The following is a 26,490-nucleotide window of genomic DNA, read 5'->3' as shown; positions in this document are numbered from 1 at the left end:
CTTCCCATCGGCAGGCAGGTGTTCAGCCATCTCCAGGAAAGCAGGGCACCATCACACATAATGGTTACTTGGGAAGACAAACGCCCTAACGCTGAGCTTCCCCGCCTTCCTTCTTCTCCCACTTTTATATGCTGAGCATGACATCATATGGTATGGACTATCCCTTTGGTCAGTTGGGGTCAGCTGTCCCGGCTGTGTCCCCTCCCAGCCTCTTGTGCAGCCCCAGCCTCCTGGCTGGTGGGGTGGGGTGAGAAGCAGAAAAGGCCTTGACTCTGTGTCAGCACTGCTCAGCAGTAACTAAAACATCCCTGAGTTATCAACACTGTTTCCAGCACAAATCCAAAACATAGCCCCATACCAGCTACTATGAAGAAAATTAACTCTGTCCCAGCCAAAACCAGCACAGCTGGTTACATGGCACCAAAACTGTGCTAGGGACAACTCTAACAATTTAACTTTATAGGCAATTGTTTCCAAAGCCCAGGAATATTTTCTGGCACTGGTTAGCTTAGAAGTACGAGCACAGTCATTAAAACCTTTGGACTGCACTGTGCTTCATTTGGTCAAATACCAAAAGAAGAAGCAGGTCTTATTGTGTTTCACTCTGAGGAATATCTCCCTGGCTTTATCCTCAGATTAGCCTAAAGACTGTATTCACTCTGCTGGCTGACAGCTCTGGGTGATAGGAAAATGAACCCGCACGTGTCTCCTACATGCTTCTCTGTAAACAAAGCTTCCAGTTTGAAAAAGAAAAAAATATATATAGTCAAGAAATACAAGTCAAACGCAGTATGCATTTGTGAATTCCCCAAATGACTCCTTATATCTGACACGTGCATCAAGACTCTCTCAGCTTGGTTTTATGCACAGGTAAAACCACTTTACCTTTGCTTTTAGAAAAAAGGTTAGGTTCAGTAGATTATTATTTATATCAGAGTTTATTTTTAGTTTGGATCTTCTTGTAGGAGCAGGGAAAATGACCTATTACTATAGTTCAGCCCAGATGTGGATGGATAAATAGATAAATGGGGAGAAAGAAATTACAATTTATGGATTTTGTTCTGTTGAATAATTTTCTTTTAGAAGGTGAGCTATCAATTTTTTTTCAAGTAGTCCCAGATATCATTGGTTAAATTTTTCAAGTCTTCCTTTTGCTGCTCTAGAGGCCTTCTTCCTTCAGCTAGTGAAAACTGCTGTTTCAACTAAAGATATTTCAAAGAAATATTTACAAATATTACTTAACTTTTCACATTGTCTTATCTTATTATAGGTAATACAGGACCACTGGTGTGATAGAAGCTCTACAAATCAACAAGATGCTTAGAGTGACCCTAGTAAAACTGAGGAAGCTTTCAACCTGATCTAGTTGAAGATGTCCCTGTTCATTGCAGGGGGGTTGGACTAGATGACCTTTAAAGGTCCCTTCCAACCCAAACTGTTCTATGATTCTATGATTCTACGATTCAATCAGTGACCTGAGTGGTAGGAGGATTTCATTCGTGATTCTCACACACAGTCCAAAACCCACACCCAGCAAGGTGCTTTAGATGTAGACACTCATGGATCAGTATATATGAATCAGTATGAACTTGTTCAAAGGTCTCAACATCTATTTAAGAATTTAAATAACAGCCATATTTCTAAAAACATTTAACATGTGGAATACTTTTTAAAAGGCAACCTTTTTTCTCTTTGTATGTAGGAGCTGAGTTGCTTTGAAATCTGGCTATTAATTTACTGGAAAACAGTTAACATCACATTGAGAATGATATTTAGATCTACACTTTCAAAACGAGTGAATAATTTCTATTGATCGCCCTGGAAAACAAAATCCATAGATGTCAGGCATTCCCACATGTCTTGGGAATCTGGGCAGCTGTCTTTTATGGTGAGGCACAAATTTTTAGTGCCGTTTTTGGTGGAATGCCAAATTTGGAAGAAAGTTTGTACCCTTCTTGCCCCCTCCCCCCAAAAGATACAGAAAAGCCACAGTAAGTCCATTTTAACTCATAGTTGAAATCGTCCTCTCTCTAAACAGAAGCACCCCTTAAAATAAAATAAAATGCCACATAAAATGCAATTCCTATTACAATATAAAATGTACTTTCACTCAGGCTCTGTGTAGCATTATCTCTAACTGCAGTGTAACTAAAAACTAATAACCTCATTTTTAATTAGCTGGGTTTGTGGCATTTTGCACCCATCTCACAATTGTTCTTTCTACAGTGTATATCATTATTAACTCCGGATGTCTTCAAGGAGGTCTTAAATATACTTTCCTTTCTTTCTTCTTTTCTTTCTCCCGAAAATTGTTCGCAAAACCCTTGTATTCATTAAAAAAAGAAAAGGAAAAAAAAAAAGTGATCTTAAACACAGTATGAGTGATTCTAATTTTATGTAGCTATTCTTTTTGTTCTGCCATTATCTGAATTCTTTCCTCTTTTTTAGCCAATAGAATAGGAATATATTTTTTAAAACATTATGGTCTTTCAGTCTGACTGCCCTAAAAATCATTAAGGTGTGAGTTTAAAAAAGGAGACCACAAATATTACCCATTGGTTCACTTGATGTCAAAATAGTACTAAGTAATTACAAAGAGAACACAATATATCTTGCCTTTCAGTTCTTTTAGAGCCATAACATATACTAAGGGCTGATATAAAAGGACACCCTAGGAGTAAGTGTTCACTGCACAGCAGTGGTGTAACCAGGAAACCCTCTCAGATTACAACCCTTCATCACAGATGTCAGAGAAGAAGAGACACACTATACACATTTAAAGAAATTTTTAAGCCATTGAAAATTTGACCTGAAGCCTACCCAAAAAACGAATGGGTCACATCACTAACCAATACTGTGTCTTATCAGCAAGTGATGCAGCCTATGGCTGTGCCACCTCCAGCTGTGATCCCATCATCTCTCAGGACCTCCACAGAGCTGAGCAGGGCTGTGGAGGACAGCCTGGGTGCACGGCCAAGCCATGGGTGGCACTGCCTTTGGGGGCTGGGACGAAGCCAGTCATACAGTGAAAGATATCCCTGCCCGTAGCAGGGGATTTGGAACTAGATGATCTGTAAAGGTCCCTTCCAACCCAAACCATTCTATGACTCTGATTCTAAAATTAAAAAAGGGTCATGACCTGTACATACTGAGTTGTGCCACAGGGATGACATACATATTTTTGTCACTTTTAGACCATTTAAAATATTTCCAACTAAAAATATTCCTTCTTTTCAACCAAAGATGGACACATTTAACAATTCTCCATTTTCAAATCCATGTCTTTGTCTGCAGAGGAAAGTAAGGAGGACCATTAACACCACTGCTTCTTTGGAAGGACTTTGTTAGTGATCAATTAAATTTGTTGGCATCTCCAGCATGTAGCTGTCTAGATATAGAATCGTAGAATCATAGAATCATTTAGGTTGGAAAAGACCCTTAAGATCATCGAGTCTAATCATTAACCTAACACTGCCAAGTCCACCACTAAACCATGTCCCTAAGCACCACATCTACACATCTTTTAAATACCTCCAGGGATGGTGACTCCACCACTTCCCTGGGCAGCCTGTTCCAATGCTTCACAACCCTTTTGGTGAAGAAATTTTTCCTAATATCCAATCTAAACCTCCCCTGGCGCAACTTGAGGCCATTTCCTCTTGTCCTATCACTTGTTGCTTGGGAGAAGAGACCAACACCCACCTCTCTGCAACCTCCTTTCAGGTAGTTGTAGAGAGCAATGAAGTCTCCCCTCCAGGCTAAAAAAACCCCAGTGCCCTCAGCTGCTCCTCATAAGACTTGTTCTCTAGACCCTTCACCAGCTTTGTTGCTCTTCTTTGGATGCGCTCCAGCACCCCCATGTCTTTCTTGTAGTGAGGGGCCCAAAACTGAACACAGTGTTCGAGGTGCGGCCTCACCAGTGCTGAGTACAGGGGGAACAATCACTTCCCTAGTCCTGCTGGCCACACCATTTCTGATATCTTGTGCTCTGCTCTGAAGCTACATAGCTAGGAAAAATACACCTTGGTCTTTTAAAAGTTTGGGAAAAGGTTATGATCCAGAAAACACAGGGACAAGGATTGTCCTAGTCCTCTTTGAGGCACCTCTCTACCTTTTATTGTGGAAGGTAGACGCCCTGTACTGGAGTCGGCACTGTCTTAGCACATGCAAATTTTTCTTTCCACAAGTTTATGTCGAAAATAGGTAAAAGAAAGCAGAAATGCAAGAAGACAGTGGGAGTTGTCCATGTGACCTGTTTTAAGCATTTAGCTCTGATGTCCCAGTTAGGACATTGGTTCCAATAATTTAATCCAGAGGGTGACTCAGTATACAAACTTTAGGTTCCTCTCCTGAACTACTCTCTCAGGGATTTTATCTCATACCACATTGGGAGTTTAATTTGAATGTCTAACATTTGGCAGCATCTGTACCCTTTGCATAACTTGCCAAAGCAGATCTGGTAAAAGAGACATAGGTTCTTGAATTCAAACCTTAAATGCAGGGAACACATAATTTTCCTCCTATATGTTTTTCCTTGGAAGACCTTATGCTTCCAATCATTTCTATGATCTGTACAATGACACCTAGACCCATTTGGTCAACAAGCTTTTACAGAAATGCAAGATCACTGTCATAGAGATAATGCAATACTGAAGAACAACAGGAACATATCTGGGGAATATTTTGCCTCGTAAAAAACTCAAGCAAATACGTTGCATTGTATTCTGTTTCTTTTTCATTTCTTAGCTCTCACTGACTGTCTCCTTTTTCTGTCTCTATGTTCTTCTATTTTTTTTATTAGATGGATTTATAATCCTGTTTTTACAGTGTCCTTGAATAGATTTCTATAATTAGCAATTATAAATAGAGATATAGTCTTGGGTTATGAAGTTTACTTTTATTGACTGCAACAGAAGGTTTAAGTTCAACTTCCCCTTATCTGATTATATTCACCAGAACTGTGGGAATTCACTGTGCTATAAAAATGGACCTTGCTGCTAGCTGGCATACCCCAGAACATTTAAATAAAAATAGCAATGAAAACCCAACCAAATATTATTTATGTCAGTTAGATGCCAATGAAAACTAAGGCTTTCAGGGGTAGACAGGATCGATTTTTAAATTTTTTTCTCTCTCTCTTTTTTTTTTTAATATGACAGAATGACACACTCTTCACTCAGCCACTCAAGCTGAAGAATGACTGAAGAACCCTGTGAAGGTCAAACACATTTTCACCCAACTGATGCTCTTTTAAAACTGACTTAAACCTCCTTGTGCATTTCTGCACAGCATGGAAGTTAGCTTTGCAGCTCCAAATTAGGGGAAAGTGCGGCGAGACCTTCCTTTTGTAAAGCTCTTCTGTATTAAGCAGAACAAATTCCCTATAAGCAGAACTGTAATTTGCACATTGGAATGCATTCTGCCTATAATGATCTTTCCCAGCAGAAAGCACTGTCATTTCACAAATGGCCCCACAGTGCTCCCCAAAGCTAAGCAAAAGTATACAGATACAAACTGAGAAGGAAAATAATACAGGCCCTGATCCTGCAATGGACATCTAGGGTACAATGAAGACAGCATTATCAAATCGAAGAGATAACACTTTGCTCACAGTATGCAACAGTAGACATGGCAATGTGAGACAGAAGGAAAAGGAGACTTGGATCCATTGTGGGTCAGCAGAGAAACGTGTCACTTAAGTGAGTACCTAAATATGTTTTAATAAGTGAATTTAAACCACAGAATCCCATTTTTGCAGAAAAAAAAAGAGAAGACCACCTAGACATAGTATATTCAGACCTGAGAAGTCCGCAAATCCCCTGAGATGCTTCCTCACCTTATATTTCTTGACTTCCCTGTGCTTTTGGAGGAAAACAGAGATAGAACTGCTGCTGCTCACAGACCAGAGATGGTCGCCATAACCAGCTGACAGCTCTTTGCACTGCTGACCTGTTTCCTGAGCAGGGGAACTGAGATGCCAAGGGGACCAGCAGCCTTAATGGGCATCATGCTAAAAGAAATCTCACTAGAAGAGGGATGCTGGTCTTTCAGGATCTCCTGCACAACTCATCATGCTCCATAACTTTCAGGTTGCACATTTGTCCCCATAATATCAATCAGCACCTTGAAGAAATAGCTATATTATATAGCTATATTCTCAAACATCTGGTGGCAGTGAGCATAAGAGGGCTGTTGGACTAAGAGGACTAGTGATAGAACATTGCCCTGTAAATCCCACTTCTGTGCGACACAAGTTTTTCTTGCCTATTAAGACAGTATTCAGTTCTGAGCATACACTGTCTCTCATAGAAAAACAATATGTCCTGCAAGTTAGGACAGTGAAAAAGGAGACTAAAAGAGACTTATGCTGAACTTTCTGGTTGGATCTAGACATTTATATTATGGTTTTGGGGATTCCCTTTTCAATAGTGAAAGATTTCTGTGGAGAGGATGTAGAAGGAGAAAGAGGCGAGGAATAAAATGAAAACATACAGAAACCAAAAACAGTCAAAAAGGAATAAACTGTGTTCTAAGAAAAGGAAGCAGGAGAGGAAGGTAGGAGAAAGGTCAGTGCTAAAAAAGTATACTTCACAAGATGTCCATTCTGATGAGGGTTGTTCTGTGCTTCATACTGCATTTAGTACTACAGAAAAAAGTCTTCCTTTTAACTTGTAAATATATGAGGAGTAGTAAAGAAAATGATATTATTTTCCATATTTGTCTGGGGTTTAAATTATCATTGCTAGTGTGTGGGGATATATACCAAATAAAAATTTTTTAAAATGGAAAAAAAAATCAGATGTGAGGTTTGTAAAAGCTTAGATTTCCTATGGCTACAGAGTCCTGCGCTAGGATCCACCACACCAAATCTGGGGATCTGCAAAGAGGGTGGAAGTTTTGCTCAGCACATTGTGTGTATCTTAACATTTGAAGGATTTCAGCTCATGTCTCCTGGTCTAGCAGGCTAGACCATGAGTTTCTTCTGCATGAGTCATTTGTTTCCACGTCGCCTCAGTTTCTCTGTTTTAAAATGCCTGGGATTATCCCAAATAAGTTTGGACATTTAACTACAGTGCCAAATTTAGAAGTTTAGTGACTATTGTTATAGTGAGCTGTCCTGGTTTTGGCTGGGATAGAGTTAATTTTCTTCTTAGTAGCTGGTACAGTGCTGTGTTTTGGATTTAGTGTGAGAATGATGTTGATAACACGCTGATGTTTTAGTTGTTGCTAAGTAGCACTTATCTTAAGCCAAGGATTTTTTCAGCTTCCCATGCTCTGCCAGCAAGCAGGTGTGCAAGAAGCTGGGAGGGAGCAGAGCCGGGGCAGCTGACCCAAACTAGCCAAAGGGGTATTCCATACCATGGAACGCCATGCCCAGTATATAAACTGGGGGGAGTTGGCCGGGAGGTGCGGATTGTGGCTTGGGCATCGGTCAGCGGGTGGTGAGCAATTGCATTGTGCATCACTTGTTTTTTTTTCTTTTTTTTCCCCCTCTTCTTTTTTTGTTATATCCCTTTTCATTACTATTATTATTATTATTATTATTATTATATTTCATTATTATTATTGTCAGTATTATATTTTACTTTAGTTATTAAACTGTTCTTATCTCAACGCACAAGTTCTACCTTCTTTCCTGATTCTCCTCCCCATTCCACTGGGAGCAGGGCGGGGAGGGGGGGAGTGAGGGAGCGGCTGCGTGGTGCTTGGCTGCTGACTGGGGTTAAACCACAACATGAGTGGAGAGACGGAGACATCTTCCATGGATAATTCAATCCTTTGATCACCATATTTACTGAATGTTCTTCAGTAACCTGTTGAAATTTTGTGGACTGTGTCTATTTCCACTGGCTTTAGCTAAGCTCAGCAAATTCAGACACAGTGGCCCTAATTTCTATAATATTAAAGATCCCCTTCTTTCCTACACCTCTTCCTTTAAAAAAATGAAGAACACTTGTACCTTCCCATACTGCCCAGCAGCCAAAACGCATCATGCTCACTGCCTCATTTCCCTCAGCACACTCATCCTTCTCATGGTTGTGTCTCTCCACAATATCCCTTGGCATGAGAAAACATCAGGGAACCTAGAAGACAAAATATTGCATGGTGTCTTATCCACTCTAAGCCTTGCAATGCTAAGGACCTTCCACCCGTAACCCGCCTTTCACTTGCAACGCAGTAACCTTTCATCAACACACCCCAAGGCTTCTGTGGTAATGCCTTTACCATGGCACCCCAAGTGTCCTTATCCACCTTGCACTGTGGGATTCTGACCTGTTATGTCCAGTTTCTTCTCCAAAGTCATTGCCCTTGACGTTTAAATGATCTTGTTCTTCCTCTGCCTTTTTACCATTTTGCCTTGTAGCTACTAGGCTATACCACCATGTGTAGTTCCAGTGACCCTTCACCCTGTAGGTTTTAGTTTGTAGCTTCATATTAAAACAAACACAGCTTAGTAGATAACGAATAATACTAATTTTAAAATCCAGTAAATATTATCAATAATATACATGACAAAACTTAATGGCCAATGAGTGTGCAACACCTGCACCTCATCAGGCATGCTCCAACCAGCACCAGTAGTGTCATAAACAGTAACTACCAATGGGGAGATTGAGCAAGTCTTGATGAGAAGTATAATTGTACTGGGGAGAAAGCAAGAAAAAAAGATTTTCTTTGTCATTTGCAACTTGATCATTGTCACCACCTGCTGCTCTGGAGAGGATGCCCAGAGGAGGAGGCTTGTTTGTAGCTCATCACTTTTCTTCCCACCTGGACATGGGGGAGAGGGTTTCCTTTTTCTCTCCCTTTTTTCCTCCTTGTTTCATCTGCTGTTGTTAAGGCAACTTTGAAGTTTATGTATGCCATGGGCTATGACCCCTACTAATAAGCTGTGTACATGTAAACCTACTTGAACTTTCACTGGGCAGCGAAGGAGGGTGTCTTACAAGCCAGGGCCAGGTAGAGAGCAGGTAGGAGAGAAGGCAGGAGTGGAGCTGGATCTCTCTGCAGACCATTTCATGTCCTTAGCTTGACTTAGGTCATTAAACTTGTGCCAGAGTCAGGTATCTACTGGGGAAATAGCAGTCATAAAATAAACAGTTTATCCAAAAATGAGAAACTTCCTTTCTCCCTTCTTACCCACAATCTGAATCAGTAAGGTGAACATCAGGGGGCCATCACATCTCCAGTCAGACTGTTTTGCTGATGATACTTTCTCAGCCTTTTATGTTCTTAAACTCTTAGTCACCTCTTGGAAGAAGCATTTTAGAGGCATTAAGTTGGAAGTCCAGGTGTAATTGTATCTCTGGAAGGTATAAAGGGTGCTGCTGACAAGTATTTCAAAATTACACCAGGGACATGTACAAAGGCAGAGCACCTTTAATGTGGGGCTTGTTTAGAGACAGGACTGGGGAAGACATGCTCCTCTAAGACTCATTACAAATTTTACAAGAGGACATGTTTTTCCACTAGAAATGCTGATATCTGGAAGTCAGTTCCATGACAATGCGTCAATAATGATAAAATTTCACTTTGATAAAAAAAACAAGCAAGCAAGTGAAATCAAATGGAAACTGTTTATACCTTGGAGAGGATTTTGCCTTTTTTTGGTTTTTTAAGAAATTTTTAGTTTAGAAATAGATTTGCTATATTTAATCATCATGTTAAATCTAGATATATATAGAAATTAAATAAAATACTTCATTGGCTGCAAACAATATTCCCCCAGCCCCCAAAATAATTTGATTATAAATTTCAGACTATATTTCAGAACCAAATCTGACTTCAGAATATTTCTTATCCTAGTGTCTGTTCCTGTGAGGATTTATTCCAGTTATCGTCATTTTAAAGTACCACAGAACAAATGCAACAGAGGTAAGCATATTCTTGGCTCTTTAAACATGGAGGGAAAGAGGAATGCGCACTGCCTCAAAGTGTTTGTGACAAAAACAGGCAGAAATGCAAAAGAAAACATTCAGTTTGGACAGCCAGAGCAGTTCATCCCTGTCCACACCGCATCTGAGAGCAGCGAATAGTCAAATACTGTCCCCAAATAGTACTGTATCCTCTTGCTTTTTCAAGTGCTGGCCATCATTCAAGCATATAACTGGGTTGATGCCAGGAGATACAGGGAGGAAGCAGTGTGATTTGCACAGGGGTAGCCCACCTTGCTTTCACACTGAAGCACCGTGCACGGTTGTAAACCGAAGCCTTCCTCACGTTCACTGCCTGATCCCATGGATGTAAATGCCAGCCATTTCAGGGGTTTAAAAACTTACCGCACCTCAGCCAGCCCTTGCCTCCCCTTCAGGAGTAATATGATAACTACTAACAGAATCTCTTCTACGCTGATACAGTGCAAAGTTAACAGCTAACTTAAAACATCATCATTCTTGGTAATCTTAAACCACCCAGCAGAGTAGCACTTTGATAGCACTTCTTCAACTATATCTCATATTGACACTGGAAAACAGTGGCTGAAATGAGGACAGCCCCTGTCATGACAAGACCAGAGTTTATATTTTCTACTTTTCTCTCAGGGACGTTATGGCGAATGAGGAAATGATGGATGCAAACAATATTCAGGTAAACATGTTTTATATTTACAGTCCCAGAAAGGCTTTTGAAAGGGAAGGGAAAGTGTGCTTTACAGGAACTCAATGTTATTCGATACAGTTTACTCAGAGGAATATGTTCAGCTGAAAAAAAAAAATTCTAAACCTGTAGAGCAAGGCTCATATCTGTTTTAAAACCCTTTACAAATATGTATGAGACTGTTTTTACTTACTAATGTGCAGAGGAGACTGAAGTCTGATATTATTTTAGGACCAAGTATTATTTCAGGATAAAACTTAGCTCCATGGCTAGAAGGATGGGCGACTAATACTGGAGAAGGGTCCCTGGGTTTCCTATGAATCAGAGGAGTGCTCAGATTGTTAGGTTACTGGGCAAAAATAGGACTTTCAGGAAAAAACTTTTCATCTGCTTTTGGTGCTTTTCTGTGAGAAAGGACAAACCTAGCTCTGTCATTCAATTCCTGAAGAAGATCCGTAGGTGTGCCTCCTCAGTAGACAGAAATACCCAAAATACCCCATTCCTCTCCAGAAACAGGCAGCATCTATGCTCCACTCTTTCCCTATCATTTCTATTATATTAAGCAGCAGGTATAACTAACTGTCCCTCTCACAATATCAGAGGGCTTTACTTATGGATTGTCACCTCAAATCTATGTCTAGCTTATGTTCCAGCTGATGTGCTGAGCATTACACATGCTTATCTACTTCTACACAGATATCGGGAAGTAAAAACACTTGAGGGGAGGAGGAGGCTGTGCAAGAAGCGGGATAGCCAACTCTGGTCGTTGTTCAGCTCATCATTAACTGAAGTGTGAGGTGTACCACCAACTGAAGAACACAGACTTTCCTGAACCCTCACATGCAGGACTTTCTCTCGACCCAGAACAAAGTTTTAGGAAGTTATTTTGTTCTTTCATTTTGTTCTGTTTGGGGTTTTTGTCAAATCCATGGACTCACTCTGAAGCTTTCCAATGAAAGGCGCAAATAACAATGAATATATATATGTAATTATGTGAGATTTAAGAGTTTAGATGTAGCTCTTGAGGAGTTCAAATATTGTTTGCATGGCAGGGCTATATAATGTGAGAAATTATGGGGCGGCGGTGGCAAGATTTGCTGGTGTCATGGTTTAACCCCAGCAGGCAACTAAGCAGCACACAGCCGCTTGCTCACTCCCCCCGCGTTGGGATGGGGGAGAGAATTGGAAGAGCAAAACTGAGAAAACTCGTGGGTTGATATAAAGACAGTTTAACAGGTAAAGCAAAAGCCGTGCACACAAGCAAAGAAAAACAAGGAATTCATTCACCACTTCCCATCGGCAGGCAGCTGTTCAGCCATCTCCAGGAAAGCAGGGCTCCATCACGTGTAATAGTTACTTGGGAAGACAAATGCCATCACTCCAAATGTCCCCCCTTCCTTCTTCTTCCCCCAGCTTTATATGCTGAGCATGACATCATATGGTCTGGAATATCCCTTTGGTCAGTTGGGGTCAGCTGTCCCGGCTGTGTCCCCTCCCAACTCTTTGTGCACCCCCAGCCTCCTGGCTGGTGGGGTGGTGGGAGAAGCAAGAAAGGCCTTGACTCTGTGTCAGCACTGCTCAGCAGTAATGAAAACATCTCTGTATTATCAACACTGTTTCCAGCACAAATCCAAAACATAGCCCCATACCAGCTACTATGAAGAAAATTAACTCTATCCCAGCCAAAACCAGCACATTCTCCACCCCTTATTCCATACCATTTACGTCGTGGGATACTATGAGTGAAAATAAACCTTCTGTGAATTAGTTTTAGCAATGAATTCTCTTAAGAACAGGCTGTCTCAGGAGATTTCTGGTAAGTTTTGCTTTTAGCTGTGACTAAAATACTGCAAGAAAAAAAAATACCATCTTTCCACACAGCTGTTTTTACACTTTCTCTTCAAACCCCAGCCAATGCCAGGGATTGTAGATGAGAGTGAAAGCGGGAATGTGTATCAGAAGTACATTACAGAACTGTAATGAGGTTTTATCAGCATGAATTTGGAGGAGTTGGAGTGCTTAGGATGCAGCAGAGCTGTGGGGATAGGGCAACATGTGTTTCTGTTCCAGTGACATTAAAACCGGCATCTCTGAACAAAAACCCATGTGGTGAATTGAACTCTGTATACAAATGATTTTCATTACACCAAAGAATGCTGAAGTCACTAGTTAGGCCTTTAGGAGATCTGGGTTTAAAGACTTCCTTGTGACTTCAGGCTAGATCACATACATAATAGCCACATAATGGTTACATCCATACTACTAGGTTAAGAAGACCAGAAATGTTTTCTGGACAGTGAAACTTAATCAACTACAGCATTAAATTGTTTGGAAGGTCTCTGGCCTGTTTTAGACACAAGAGGTTAATCTCACCCCATGTACATCCAGCAGCCAACAGCCAGCAAAGGAGTGCCAGTGCCAGACTTCTGGGGCTGTATTAAATTATTCAGTGTCTATTTGTTTGTTTGTTTGTTTGTTAGCTTTTCATGTCATTTATGATCTTGCCTCTGAAAGCTCTGGTTTTACTTTTTCTCATGATGCATCTGCCTGACCTCTTTCTAGTCTTGTTCCTAGGTTATTATGGACCCTCTCTGCTTCCATGACTTCTTTGGCTTCTTGATTTTTTCCTTGAGCTCTGTCTTGTTCGTGAAGAAGTTACACTGGGGCACTCTGGGATCTCTATCCATGCCTTTGTATAGTTGCTGGGAATTAAATTTCCTTTTCTTTCAATATTCTTCATCTTTTCTCCTCCCTGTCTTCAGAAAAAAGTGACCCTGGGCTTGACAATTCAAGATTTACTTGTAATTTTACCCCACTCACTTCTAATTAAACTCCAGCGATTACTGAACATACCAAACCCTATCCCTTTTTCACTTGCAACTGTAGTTTCTGCAGTACTCTTCTGTCTTTTTTAGAGGCCTCTTAGAGGCCCTTGGCATTTAATGCCTATCAATGCCTAATCAGGATCTAAGGCACTGCTTTATGTATGTCACTTGAAGAACCTCATCTGGTTGGCCACCACATGCTGACCAGATCAGGTCCATCACAAAAACTGTGGTATCGTGACTCTCCGTTTCATAATCACTGCTGCCAGGACAGAGACAGATGTTCATGACTGACTGCCCCTTGAAAACTGGTCTAGTGGTGAGACAGTTCATCTAGAATGTGGGAAACATGTTCTGGGTCTATGTCAAGCAAAGGCTTTCCATCCTCCAGCTCCTGTTGTCCTGGATCATGTCATACCCCTCAGGTTTATGAGGGGTGAGGGGGGAGATGTAATCTCTTCTGCTGGAGATGGACCACTGCAAGGAAAGGCATGGGCATGTGAAAGGTCCATTCAGGAGGCAAGAAAACAAGAGTGCCAAAGGTAGCTCAGTGATTAAAAGCAGCCTGTGGATGAGAGAAGCTCTTTGTTCTGGGTCTCTAGCTCCTCTTCCCCAGCTAGCCTCACTTTAGAAGGGAAAAGTGAGCCTTACTAAATACATGGAAGTAACTCTCCTCATGGGAGGGTTCTGGGATGAGGATTTTGAGAAGACAGAGTGACCCCTCCTACAGGGTCTCGAAGTCCCTGTGTCCTGGGCCCAGCTCCTCAACAGACAAAAGTGATGGAAATGTCAACCCCGCCTGGAAGAGCTCATATACAGCTTAAGCACACAGTACAAGGGAGCAGGATGAGACTGCAAACTGACAGGGGGGAGGGATGCACACTGCAACAGCAAGACAATTATGATTAGTGTAGACAATTATGATTATGATTTAGCCGTAGGATCCCCAATAGCCATTAACATGATACCACATTTTCCTGACAAAAAAATTAAATTCAGTGGCTAAGCAACAGTGCTGAAACCCAGGGGTAAATGTTTGCCTTGAACAGGGCTGTAAGCCACACGAGAGAGACTAATTAAATGAGTCTCTGGCCCTTAGTTATGTTAGAAATGAGCGAAAGGGGGTATTGTTTTTGGTTTTTTAATTCCCCAACTGATGAGGAGCAGTGGAGGGGAGGCATGGGGGGAAGAGGGGAAGGAAGAAAGATATTCCAGGGCAAAATAAGATTTCCAAGGCTTCTTTTGTTTGCAAAGCCAGCTAAAGGAAAGAAACGTTTCCCCTTCTCTCTCCCAAAGATGGAGCTGTTGCAATAGGAGAAGAGAGGCCGTTTGAGCGCACAGGCACACACACGCGCTCACACACACAAAGTTCTGCATTCTGCAGCAGGACTTCAAGGCTTCTCTGAAAACACAACTGCTTCCTTTCTGTAAGGAGAAATAAAAATCCGTATTATTATAGCAGCTGCGTTATTGCAAAATTCTACCAAAACACAACGACTGATATTAAGTATCTAACCCCTCTTAATTGTCTATTTCATGGGCTTTAGATTTCTGGATTGCTAAAATAACCATCTGAAGACAAGACTTCGATTCATTTTGTTTTATTAGTATTATTATTTCCTTACAATAATAATAACACTTTACACTTATACAGCACTGTTCATCCGCAGATACAGACAATAAGGACCGGATTGCTGCTATTATCCTATCACACCCCACAAATGAGAGGGGATAGAAAATTCGCCAGGAAGCTGAGGCTGGGGGAGAAATTTCCTGAAACCTTGAGGCCCAGGGGTGATTCAGAGGGAAGGGTAACTAACTCCATGACAGCAAGGTCAGCTGCTTCGGTGAATTACTTTGTTGATAAATCTTTTCGAAACCTTTTAGTGTTGTAATTTTCATTGGAATGTTAATTAATAATAGCAACTCTTCAACAATGTCATCTGAGCAGTCTTGAAGGCAAGCATTTGGGGGTCTGGTTTGATTTCTTCTGAAATATATGTTTCAGTTGAAGGACAGCTGGAACAATGTGAAAGAAGGCAAATTGTGTTATTTAGGACACCAGACTTGACAGTCAAAATGCCCCCTCTACTCTTAAAATCTGTGAATAAATGAATGATCTGGTGCTCCTTAAGCCACTCACTCATGGATTTGGTGGGGGCTTTCTAGAAGTTAATGACTTTCAAAACAACATTTGTTTTCAATTGCATTTCAGTTCAGAAATACGCCCGTGTTTTTGGGAGCAATGCCAGGGAGCGCAGCTAGTTCAGCCCCATCTGCTCCTTGCCTTGCAGCCTAGACAGAGACAAGAAATGCCATGACTTCAGTAAAGAAAAGGGAAAGGGGCAGCAGACAACATGGGGATAACATTTCCCTTTTACTGTGTGTTGACATGGGTTCTCCTGCCCTAGCAGGCTACAACCCACACACATAAAGAAGAGGGTGACAGCAAGCTGATTAGATATGATATTATTCATTGTTGTCCCATTATCCCAGTTTATACATCGGGAAACTGAGGCCCAGTTTAATGCTACGTAACTCCAGATTTCTATAATGTGGACATCTGAGCTTATCATCTCTGGCTTCTTTTAACACAAGGAGAAAAAAATCAGGCACTTTTAGGTCATGGTTTATTTGCAATCTTAGCCAAGAAGTACCTATTCTGCTCCACTAACAACTGGAGAAAACTAGGTGACTCAGATGAGCTCCGCCCGTGGCACATCTGGGTTGCGAGAGGCAGAGGGACCATGCCTGTAAACTCTGTCACATGAGGCACAGCCAGCCTCGAGTGCCACCGCTTTCAGACTGTCCTTCAGAAAGCAACAAGGTGAAAGCCAAAGTCAGTCTGTGCAGGCAAGTACAGTCAACAAGAAATTACTCTCTGGAGGACATGATCACCATCGTGCAAGGTGCAAGACCTGCATCTTCTCAGCTCCAAGTAAGCTGAGCAGCATCACGCAGCAGATCCATGGTGAAGTCAGGAAGGGAAGCCAGGACTTGACTCCCAGGCTCCTCATCTAACCCTCAGTCACACTCCCTTTCTTCAGTGGCTTGACTCAGTAGCTCCATGTGCTCTCCTGCCCCTGACACAAAGGGAGCAAAACTTACTGCACGGATGGAAGCAGATAATGCAAACCGCTCTGCTTATTTTTAAAAATAAAAACAAAAGAAAAAGCATGCTCATTTGACCTGGCACATGGCTCTCCCCTTCGGTGCTGCTATTATTCCCATCTTAGACTCTTTCCACTTTCTCTCTTGCCAGCAGGAAAGAAGTAACACAGAGATGTTTTATGCCACTGAGACAAAGAGGTATTGATCCTTTTTGCCTCTGGAAAAGGTTTCTAATAATTTCCAGATATATCGTAGATTGTGGTGCTGCTATCTTTAATTAAAACATGACACAGAATAGAAAGCAATTATTTGGGGATTTTTTTTTTTTTTGGTTTTTTAAGTGTAGATTCCTTTTTTTGTTTTAATGGGCTGTGGTACCAGACCTAATGATTTGCAAGTTGAGCACACAGAAAGTGGAAAGAGAGAGGAAGAATATTTGCTCCTGTGTTTGTTATTCATTGTATTTAAATACGATGTTTTGCACTTCATATTCAAAAGATTTCATCATTTGTGGCTTGTTAACCCCCTTGGCTAGGGAAACTGCAGAGAAAAAAAAATCCTCTGTCCAAAGGAAGTCTATGCTCTGATCAACAAAACACATTACTCTGTCAGCATCACCCCTTTGCAATGACTGCAGTAACACCCCCATGCACAGGCCTTGGCCCTGTGGATTTGGGAGACAGCTGTTGGCACAATAAAAAGGATAATATGAACTCAGAGTGACCCTCTTTCTACACAAACTTCTTCAGGCAGAAACAGAAGTGAAGAATTGACTTCCCTATTGCTGCAGCCAGATCAGAGCTTCATTCCCGTCAAAATGGTAAGATCCCCAGCTTAGCCACTCTACTGGTAATAGCTACGTACTGGTGAAATTTGGCAACAGACACTGACTTCATTATTATACTTCCTTATGATGATGGCAAGTACTATTGCTTCTGGTTTACCAATGAATTGCTAAGGCTTCACCAAGTCCCCTGTGGACAAATAGTTAAAGCAAGGATCTGCTACATCTTTGATTAAAATAAGTTTTCTAGAAACTCACCCAGCTGTTATTTTGAGGTTCTATATGCTGAATTCAGGTGGTTTAGGATTTTAACCTGGAAAAAAAAATAGGACATGAGTTCAAGGTACTTAGGGTACATGTAGAGTTTAATATTCTCCCCACTTTATAGAATAAACACCCTCTGTTGAATGCACCAGGCCTGAGCTTTTGCTTTGTCCAGAACATTAATTACACTCCTTACCAGAACTCCAGCCTCACAGGCATTTAAATTTATGATTAATCTTTTCAGGAACACGTAGAAATTGTATCAAAGAAGCACTTTGCAAAACAAGTCTGTACAAAACATGCGGTTCTCTCATCTTAGCAGTACAAAAGAAGTGCACTGAGCATTTAGGAAGGAGCAGATATCTCCATGTTGTCCTGCCCACTTCTTTGGGAGTCCATGGGGGCCCTTTGACTAGTTATCACCTACCACAGATTTGATGAGACCCGTAGGGACTCCTTCCTCCTCACACCCACACAAGTTCAGTGGTGACCTAGCAGGAGAGGGAAAGACCCTTCTGGCTTTTTGTGTGAAGCACCTACCACTCTGTCCAGGTTCTCACACCCAGGACATCTTCAGTCCCTGCTACTTGATCTTTTACAAGGCTATAAGCCTAGATAGCGGATTCATTTTTTGGTTGAAGCTCCCCTGTTTGCGTAGAAGATGCAGGAATTTATTGTCACAGCCTCTCTCATTGCAGTGGCTACAGAAATGCTGTGCAGAAATCAAAATGGAGGTAAATAATTTCCAGTACATTTTTGTCCTAAACTGTCCCAACTGCAAGGCAGTTAAGTAATTTTGCTAATATCAGTGGGGAGCTACTGACTTTAAAAGCTGAGGTTAGAGTGTAGGAGTTGTTACTTATTAGCCCAAGATCACTTATTATAGCATGTTGATTGTCATGCTATCAAACCAGCCATTCTTGTGGGATCTGAATAAGATTTTCATTTTGTTATGGTGGTGAAAGGAAAAAATGCAATGATTGGTGCCTCTATTTACTTATACATATGACATCAACTTGGATATTCTCCTGGAAATCTCTCTGTATGTATTTCCCTCTCACATAAACACGTATCCTTTCTTTCATACCATATTACCTTGTATACTTTATTCAATAGTAAAATTAAATATAGCGAGGGTTTCAAGTCATGTCTTTCTCCAGTCTTTGAAAAGGATGCTGATTTCGTATGCCACAATGATTAGTCGAGTGATAAGGGAACTTTCATACACTTCTGGTTCAGATAAATGTTGATAATCACCCAAAGGGTGTTTATTCAGAGTTTACCTGAGCTAATAGAATCTCTTGAGTCTGAAAATTTGGTCTGAAAATGTCTCAGGAGCAGAGCTGTCTCTTGAGAATCCCACTACTACCTCCTGCTTCCTAAATCAACAGGAATTAAAAAATGAAGGTAGTAAAGAGTGCAATTTTTGTGAACCTCCATGAATGATCAGTTTGGGTCAAGGTCATGCCTTGGATACATGTTAGAGTGGAATAGGCTCTTATTTTACCTGAATTCATTCAGGCCTTGTCTTAAACAAAACAGTAAGAGACACACAAAGAAATCCTACCAATATCCCAAAGAATCAGAAACAATAAACCAGCAAATAAATAAAACATTTGCTTAACACAAATGGGAGATTCTGGGCAAAAGGAAACACACAAACTACCCTTGTTGTTTTGAGATTTACAGATCTGTATTTCACAGATGCCCTATTGCTTTATTCATACCGTTAAGGAAGAGAAAAGCAGCCTCTAACCATCAACATCCATCATTAAATCATTACAAAACCTCTCTTGTTAAAGAGACAGAGTATATACGTATATAAAAATATACACACAGCTATGTATATATTTATATTTATAAAATTCTGTGTATAGCTGTGTGAAAATATGAAAAGCTTCTTGAGACTGCTTAGCTTTATAGTGTATCCAGTGTTACCACTTGAAAGAAATAAATGTTTTCCAGTTGCCACATGAAGAGCAACCTTAGTGTAGTTGTAATGACCAAACAAAAAAGAAAACAAAGCTGGAGGTTTTTCCTGAGCAGTGGTGAAACAGAAAGGAAAACAAAGTTGAGTGACAAACATTGGGTGCTAAACTAAAATGCCAGAGCATGAGCTACAGGAACCACAGAAAACTACACCGTGGAACTCCTGTGAAAGAGAAACATACTTTAGATGGTATCAGGCAGTAATAACTTATTTCTGTGTGCTAGAAGAGATCTCAAGAATGCCCCATATACTCCGTGTGTCACAGAGAAGCAGACCCGAGCATGTGGTCTGAAGGAAAAAAAAAAATCAGCAAAAACAAAAAGGGAAAAAAAAGTGAAAATAAGGACACTGATGAACCTGGCTAGTATAGATATAAAATCTTACCCAAGGATCTTAATCCTGAAATCACCAGGGTGACAAGCCCCATTAGCTTGAGTGGGCCTATGGATCTGGCCCAGCTGACCTTTTGAGGACACTCAACAGTCTCCTCTGCTAGTAACACAAACCCCTCCTGCTCCTCCCTAATAGTGGAGAGCTTTGCTTGCAATCTTGAGAAATTAGGGAAGGAAGGGAATACCATACTTTATTCAAAACCATTACCAACTGAGCCAAAATTTCTGTTTCTAGCCATTACATTCAGAAAAGAGTGAAGAATGTTGGTGTTAAGTACACATAAAAAATAATCTCCTTCCCATAAAAGTTTTTTTTTAGTCTATGCTATTAAAAGTAACCCATATTACTAAAACCCTTGTCTGCCCTTACCTAGTAGTCTTTCAAAAACAACTGGAAATGAAACAAATTTACTAGAAAAAAATAATTCTCTTCAAACTTTCAAAATCTTATTTACAAATCCTCCAAAGCAGTAAATCTCCCATGCAATTTGTACATTGCTGCTGGTTGGGATACTCAGCACTAGCCTGTAAGGGCACACGTGGCTTGAGTGATAGTGGTACGTGCTGGAGCCGTTGCGATGTCCAGTGTGACTCTAGGCATATGTTCAGAGAGTAAAGGGAAGTTGAAAGATGCAGGGGTGAAAGAGCAACCCTCATGAAAGAAAAGTGAAAAGGAGGGAAGAAAAAAAAGTAATTTGGTCATTATACACTCTGAAACTTCTGATTTTAAAGAGATTCTTAAGAAACTTCTCAAGTGGGTAGCCAGAAGTCTAATGACTCCTAAAAAAAATTATACAAAGGCACTGAAAAGAAAGGAATGAATTACCTGGAAAAGATTTTGTAACATATCTTACCAATGCTGCTTCAGATGGGAATGTAATTTATGGGTAGAAGATAAAATGGAGGAGTTTGGTAAGATTAAGGATCCTTTTTCAAGTTTTATAGAGAAACATCCTTAAGAACATTAGGAAATTTTAGTGAATCACTGACTTGAATTGAATCTACATTTCTCTAAAAGCAAACCAAATACTGATAATGCACATCAGACAGTAACGTGGGGAAGAAAGTTAAATTTGTTACTTGTTATAAAGGAATTTTTTTTTAATTGTTTTAGTGGCCACCTGAGATTTATCTCCTTATGATCCTGAGGTTATATGTGCATAACACCTAACAGTGCATATGTTTACACACACAGACACAGACACACACACACACAAAATGCAAAGGATAGCTTCTATCTGGTACATGCCATCCTATGTTGTTGGTAGTTGGGATATTCACCACACTAAGAGCTGTTAAAAGAATCATCTCAAGGAGATACTTCCTGTTCCTAACACTTCTGTAGGTAAGTACCCTCTATATGCTGTAAGAACATGTAGATGTACCTCTGAACAAATCACCCAGGTCCACAAGTCAGCGCAGAGATTTAAAAGGTCATTCCACCTGCTTTAATCTCTCCTTTTAACTATTTTGGTTGTCTGAAGAAGCAGCAGGTTGGGAAGAAGCAGTTATGAGGTTGAGACAACATTTGCTTAATGAAAATAAGATATTCTTTGCTGACTCTGATGATCTACTTTGTACCAAGTAAGGAGTTTCCCAAAACTTCTGGCCCCAGACCATCTGACTTCTGTGTATCTTACCTGAATCTTCCCTCATAAACTTTTTCAAGAGTACTTATATGTATTTATGATAAAATGCTTGTAAGTATCCAGGGTAAGTTTAGGATATTAGTCAGTATCATTGCCATAAGATTGTTCATGGCATAAAATCAATAGAGGATGCTGAAGGGTGGGGAAGGGGAGGGAAAAAAAGGAAAATTAACAAATCTGGGTCAGATAAGAGAAGGGCTTTCTCAGATAAAAATACTGTACTGAAGAATGCACAGTATAACTCCAAATACTGAAGCAGGATGTACCATGCGGTGGGAGGTGCCTTGGTTGTGTTTAAGGAGCTGCTGCATTTTGTTGATGGGCAAGATGATACGTAAGTGTGAGCTTTTGACTTCTTTATATGTATGTCTTGCTGGAGGTGAAATAGTTAAGCCAGTGGAGCCAAAAAGAATAGATGAGGTCAAAGTGCTGGAGAGAGAAAATAAAGCATTCCCTATTGCTGATGATAAGCTGTATAGAAAATTCTTTCATCAACTATTTATCTTGCACCTAAAACCTTGAAAAAATACTTTTAGCTATAAAGAGTTTTAAGCCGATGGACAAGGCTTAGCTTGGCTCATGAGTCCAGTGGGTAATTCACCACCTCCCCATTGATCAGGAAGCACAAATGTCACCACCTGGCTTAATAGTGACCTGCGTTCTTTTTTCCGCCAAAATCTGCTGAGCACAGACAGCAGAATCAAGGTTGTTCCTCCCACAATAGATGAAATCAGGAGCTGATATCATTATTCTTATATATGAGTTCAGTTTTCTCTGGCTGGTAATACAGTTGTCCTCTAGCACTCACCCAAATTGATCAACAAGGATCAGAAGACTATTATTTTCAGTGGGAATTATTTGACTTTGGAGATCTGTCTGAAACTTATCTGGTTGTAATTAATCTCTGAGGGCTCAAAATTACTGATAGACTGTAAATGAACCAGCAGTCCTTTGACTAAAAGACATAATTATGGGAAAGTTTCCATCATGCTAATTGAACCACACACCTTATTGATGAAACTGAGACTTTTCTTGTTTTGGACACTATGGACTTTGGCCCTCGGGCACACAACAGAGCCCTGTTGTACGCTCCACACCTGTGCATTGTGCAGAGGAGTGGTGTGACCACACAGGAGCAAGCCGAGCAGATGTGACAGATCGAGAAGTCACACCAAGTAGGAAAATGCCATGTGTACTTCTTGGACTAACCACACTGAAAAGGGAAAAGATTTTCATCTGTTTTAATATCTCTGGAACAAAGCAAGTGAAACACCTACCGTGTATAACAGATGCACAAATTTACCTTGGGTGATTAATGTATTTTGAACACAGACCTGTCATCTCAGGTCCTATATGTTTTTATCTGCTTTAGTGCTGCACACCTGTGGTTTGTTGATAAAGCATTTGCTCTGCAATGAAGACAACTGCCAGGTTTAGTGCTTTTGCCCCTTAATTACCATCTCACTTCATACACATGTGCACATATGTACACTCCATAAATATGCTCAGATAGAATTACAAAAATTAACGAACGATGATGAGGAAAGGGAATAATAAAATACCGATCCTGTGTTTGGCCTGTGTAGCACTACAGGGCTAGACTAATGCACCACTCATGGACAGTCCACACTAAGCAACCTTGTGGGTCTGTGAGAAACATGGAGGACTGTAACCTTGACCCATAGCTCTACAATATCATCTTATGCCTTTCCATAGTCACACCTCTGACTGGGATATATTTTAAGCTTCAGAACAAACTGAATAATAACCTGTCATCTAAGTATAGGAGCACAACACCTCATGTTTAGGTAAGCACAGGAAGACTTGTAATGACCCAACCAAAACCCGGGTGCTGGACCAAACAGTAAGTTGCAATAATACAAAAAAATCGAGTGTCAATCTTTCTTTTTATCACCTGAATGGTGATATGCTTTTAAACCCCAGAAATTGTCCCATCTAACTTAAGAAATCAATTTTTACTTTAAGTATGAAACTTTCATTGATTTTCATTTCAGAAGACTACATATTTCTGGTATAACTATTACCACTGCATAACAATTAAAAAGAGAAAATAGCACCTTTTTGTGAAGGTATTAAAATTGAAGAGCTGGGCATTTAAGCTTGGTATGTAGTTTGCACCAGCCTAGAAAACAACATTGCTCACTGACAAATGACTATGCAGTTCTTGTGAGTTTATCTCCATGAAACAATAATTCTGCTATAGATCATAGTCATAAGGTCCAAAATATTGGCCACTGCATTTATGCAACATGATGTTTCATGACCTATCAAACCAAATCAGTCATAACCATAGATATACATGCATGCCTGCAATTTCTGGAAATTATTTCAGTAGAAGATTTACCTATCTTAAGGCTTACTGTTAAAATACTCATATGGTAGTCGACATTTATTAAAAATATATACAACTGTATATTTCGTGTATTTACATACCTGCATGTTGTCATCACAGCAGGGGAGACATACAAGCTTTATTTGATCATTATTTGTTTATAATATAGATTCTTTCTCTTCTTCAGAATGGCTAGAGTTAACTCATATTGCAATCTTAAATCACTAGCTGAGGTCTTAGTGCTGCAGCTATACTATTCAAGGTGTACATCAAGCTAGACAGCAACAAAAAGAAGAACATTAAGAAAAAATTCCTCTTAAAATACGGCAAAATGTACCAGGGAAAATTCACTCACCTCTCTTGGAAAACTTAGCTGTTTTATGTGTGTGTGTGTGTGTGAGAGTGCATGTTCATTCTCCAATTTTCATTAAACTACCGTTTCCTGCCCAGGCTGTTGAAGAGGCAAGAGATGGCAGTATTGACACATCTATGCAAGGCAGCAGTTCATTGACTAAACTAGAATATTAGGATTCTTCTTTTTCACATTTCATTTTTATAGTTTCTTTTTTGTGGTTTTTTACCCCACTCTCAACACATATTTTCTAAAAAAAACCCCAAAGCCACAAACCAAAACCACCCCAATGCTCTCCCCACCATCCCCCTTGAAAAACTCTCCTCTTCTGCCCCTGTGAAACCAAGGGAAATAAATAGATAGGACAATCCGGAAAGATTTTCTGGTATGTTGAAATAAAGAATCAAAAACAAACAAAAGCACAGGGAGAAGGAAAAGGGGGTGGGAGGAAGCAAGCATGATAAATTACTGATTACTAAATGGAATTGTTTCAATCAGGAGCTTTAAAAAAAAAGAAGGGGGGGGGAAGAATGAACTTGCTTTTTTCCTTGATTCTAGCTTTTTGCAAGAAGATCAAAGAGATTTATGACCTGTGTCTTTTCAAGTCTGATGCCAGAAAAGAACATGTTCTCATTAATAGTCATTTTCTCATCAAAATAGAGCTTTTATGCAGACAATGTGCAAAGCTTTTATAAAGCTGATTGTTGACAAATTTTTCAATAAGTTTCAGTGCAATGAATGGCACACGGAGAACAAAACTAAAAGGGTGGCTGATCACTTTCATACATTCTGCAGGAAAAATCAAACCTGTCTTAAAACCAAACCCCACCAGTGAAATCTTGTGAGAATCACAACTGTGTGAGCTTGCAAGAAGAGAATCTCAATGTTTTTGGATGGTCTTTGGAGTAAAAATAAAAGCAGTCTAATTTTTTCTATTTCTCTGAACTTTAGTAAAACTTCTTAAAACGGGAAACCTTGAGAGAATGAAGTTTTCTCTTGAGAGTTCCTGTACATCCAGGTTTCAGATGAGTTAGTAATACAGGCAGCTGGGGACAATCTCCCATGGTATATTACTGCATAATTAGTTACAATATGGGGATTTTATGCCTCCCACTGCAGACTCCAGAGACCAGATACTGGGTAGAACGGGCCATTTGTTTGTTCTGGTATACTGGTCCTTGTTACCAAATAGCCATTCTCACTCTATTTAGATAGCATCTTGTAATCCTAAATAATAAAGTGATCTGCAACTATAAAATCAACACACATAAAAATATTTTCAGTCACAGAGGAATATAAAAGAGGAAGGCAACGTATTTGGGTTTAAGGTTGGGGTGACGACCTGCTCTGAGTCTTACCTTCAGTGTGGTCCACGTTACAGCAGCAAATCCAGCTGAGAAGATTCCTGCCCCTGCCTTCCCCCAGAAACTTGTTCCCTGGTTCTGCTTATTGACCTGTTTTTTTCCTACGCTCTAATCTGGTGCTGTGACGAGGTCTGGTTTAAAAAATGTATCAGTCTGTCCTCTAAAGTAAGTTTTTGTTGTTCTTGTTTTCTAAACCAGCACTTTTTACAGAAGTAAAAACTGAACTGTAATGAAGAAGTGGTAACTTCTTTTGAAACTGTGGAAATAGGCTGAAAAAGAGACATAAGCAGAAACTTAATGAATCAGCTTTCCCATCCCCTGTTTTGTACTATGGGACTGCATTTTTCATGGGTTTTGGGGGTTTTAAAAAAATTATTTAATAGAGAGAAACTATTGGACCTATGGGTGTGCTAAAGTCCCACCAAATTTCTGTAATGCTTGAGGACTGGAGGAACTGCTAAGGACAAGGTCCAAAATGGACACAGCGTGGCACAGTATAAGGTCTACAGTATAAGCTCTACAGCATTACAAATGTAACCCATTTGTTGCAAAAATAATTTTAAGGTATTTCTGCATGGTGCAGTTGCTCTTGGATGGGTTGGAACCAAGCCCTGGTCAATGGCTAAAAAAGCAATAGAAGCCTCTTGAGTTTCTGAGCATTTCGCCTGGCAGAAAAGTCGCTTTAATGCATTCACTCTCTCTGCAGTGCACATGCAAGGGATTGCTATATAAACATAGATATGTACATGCATGTATGTATATAAAAATATATCTATATTCAGATTTGTGAGGCCATATACATATATGTAT

The sequence above is a fragment of the Gymnogyps californianus genome, chromosome Z (genome assembly GCF_018139145.2).
Source record: "Gymnogyps californianus isolate 813 chromosome Z, ASM1813914v2, whole genome shotgun sequence".
In the NCBI taxonomy this organism is placed as follows: domain Eukaryota; kingdom Metazoa; phylum Chordata; class Aves; order Accipitriformes; family Cathartidae; genus Gymnogyps; species Gymnogyps californianus.
The sequence above is the reverse complement of the archived record's forward strand: the minus strand, read 5'-3'. Positions refer to the sequence as shown.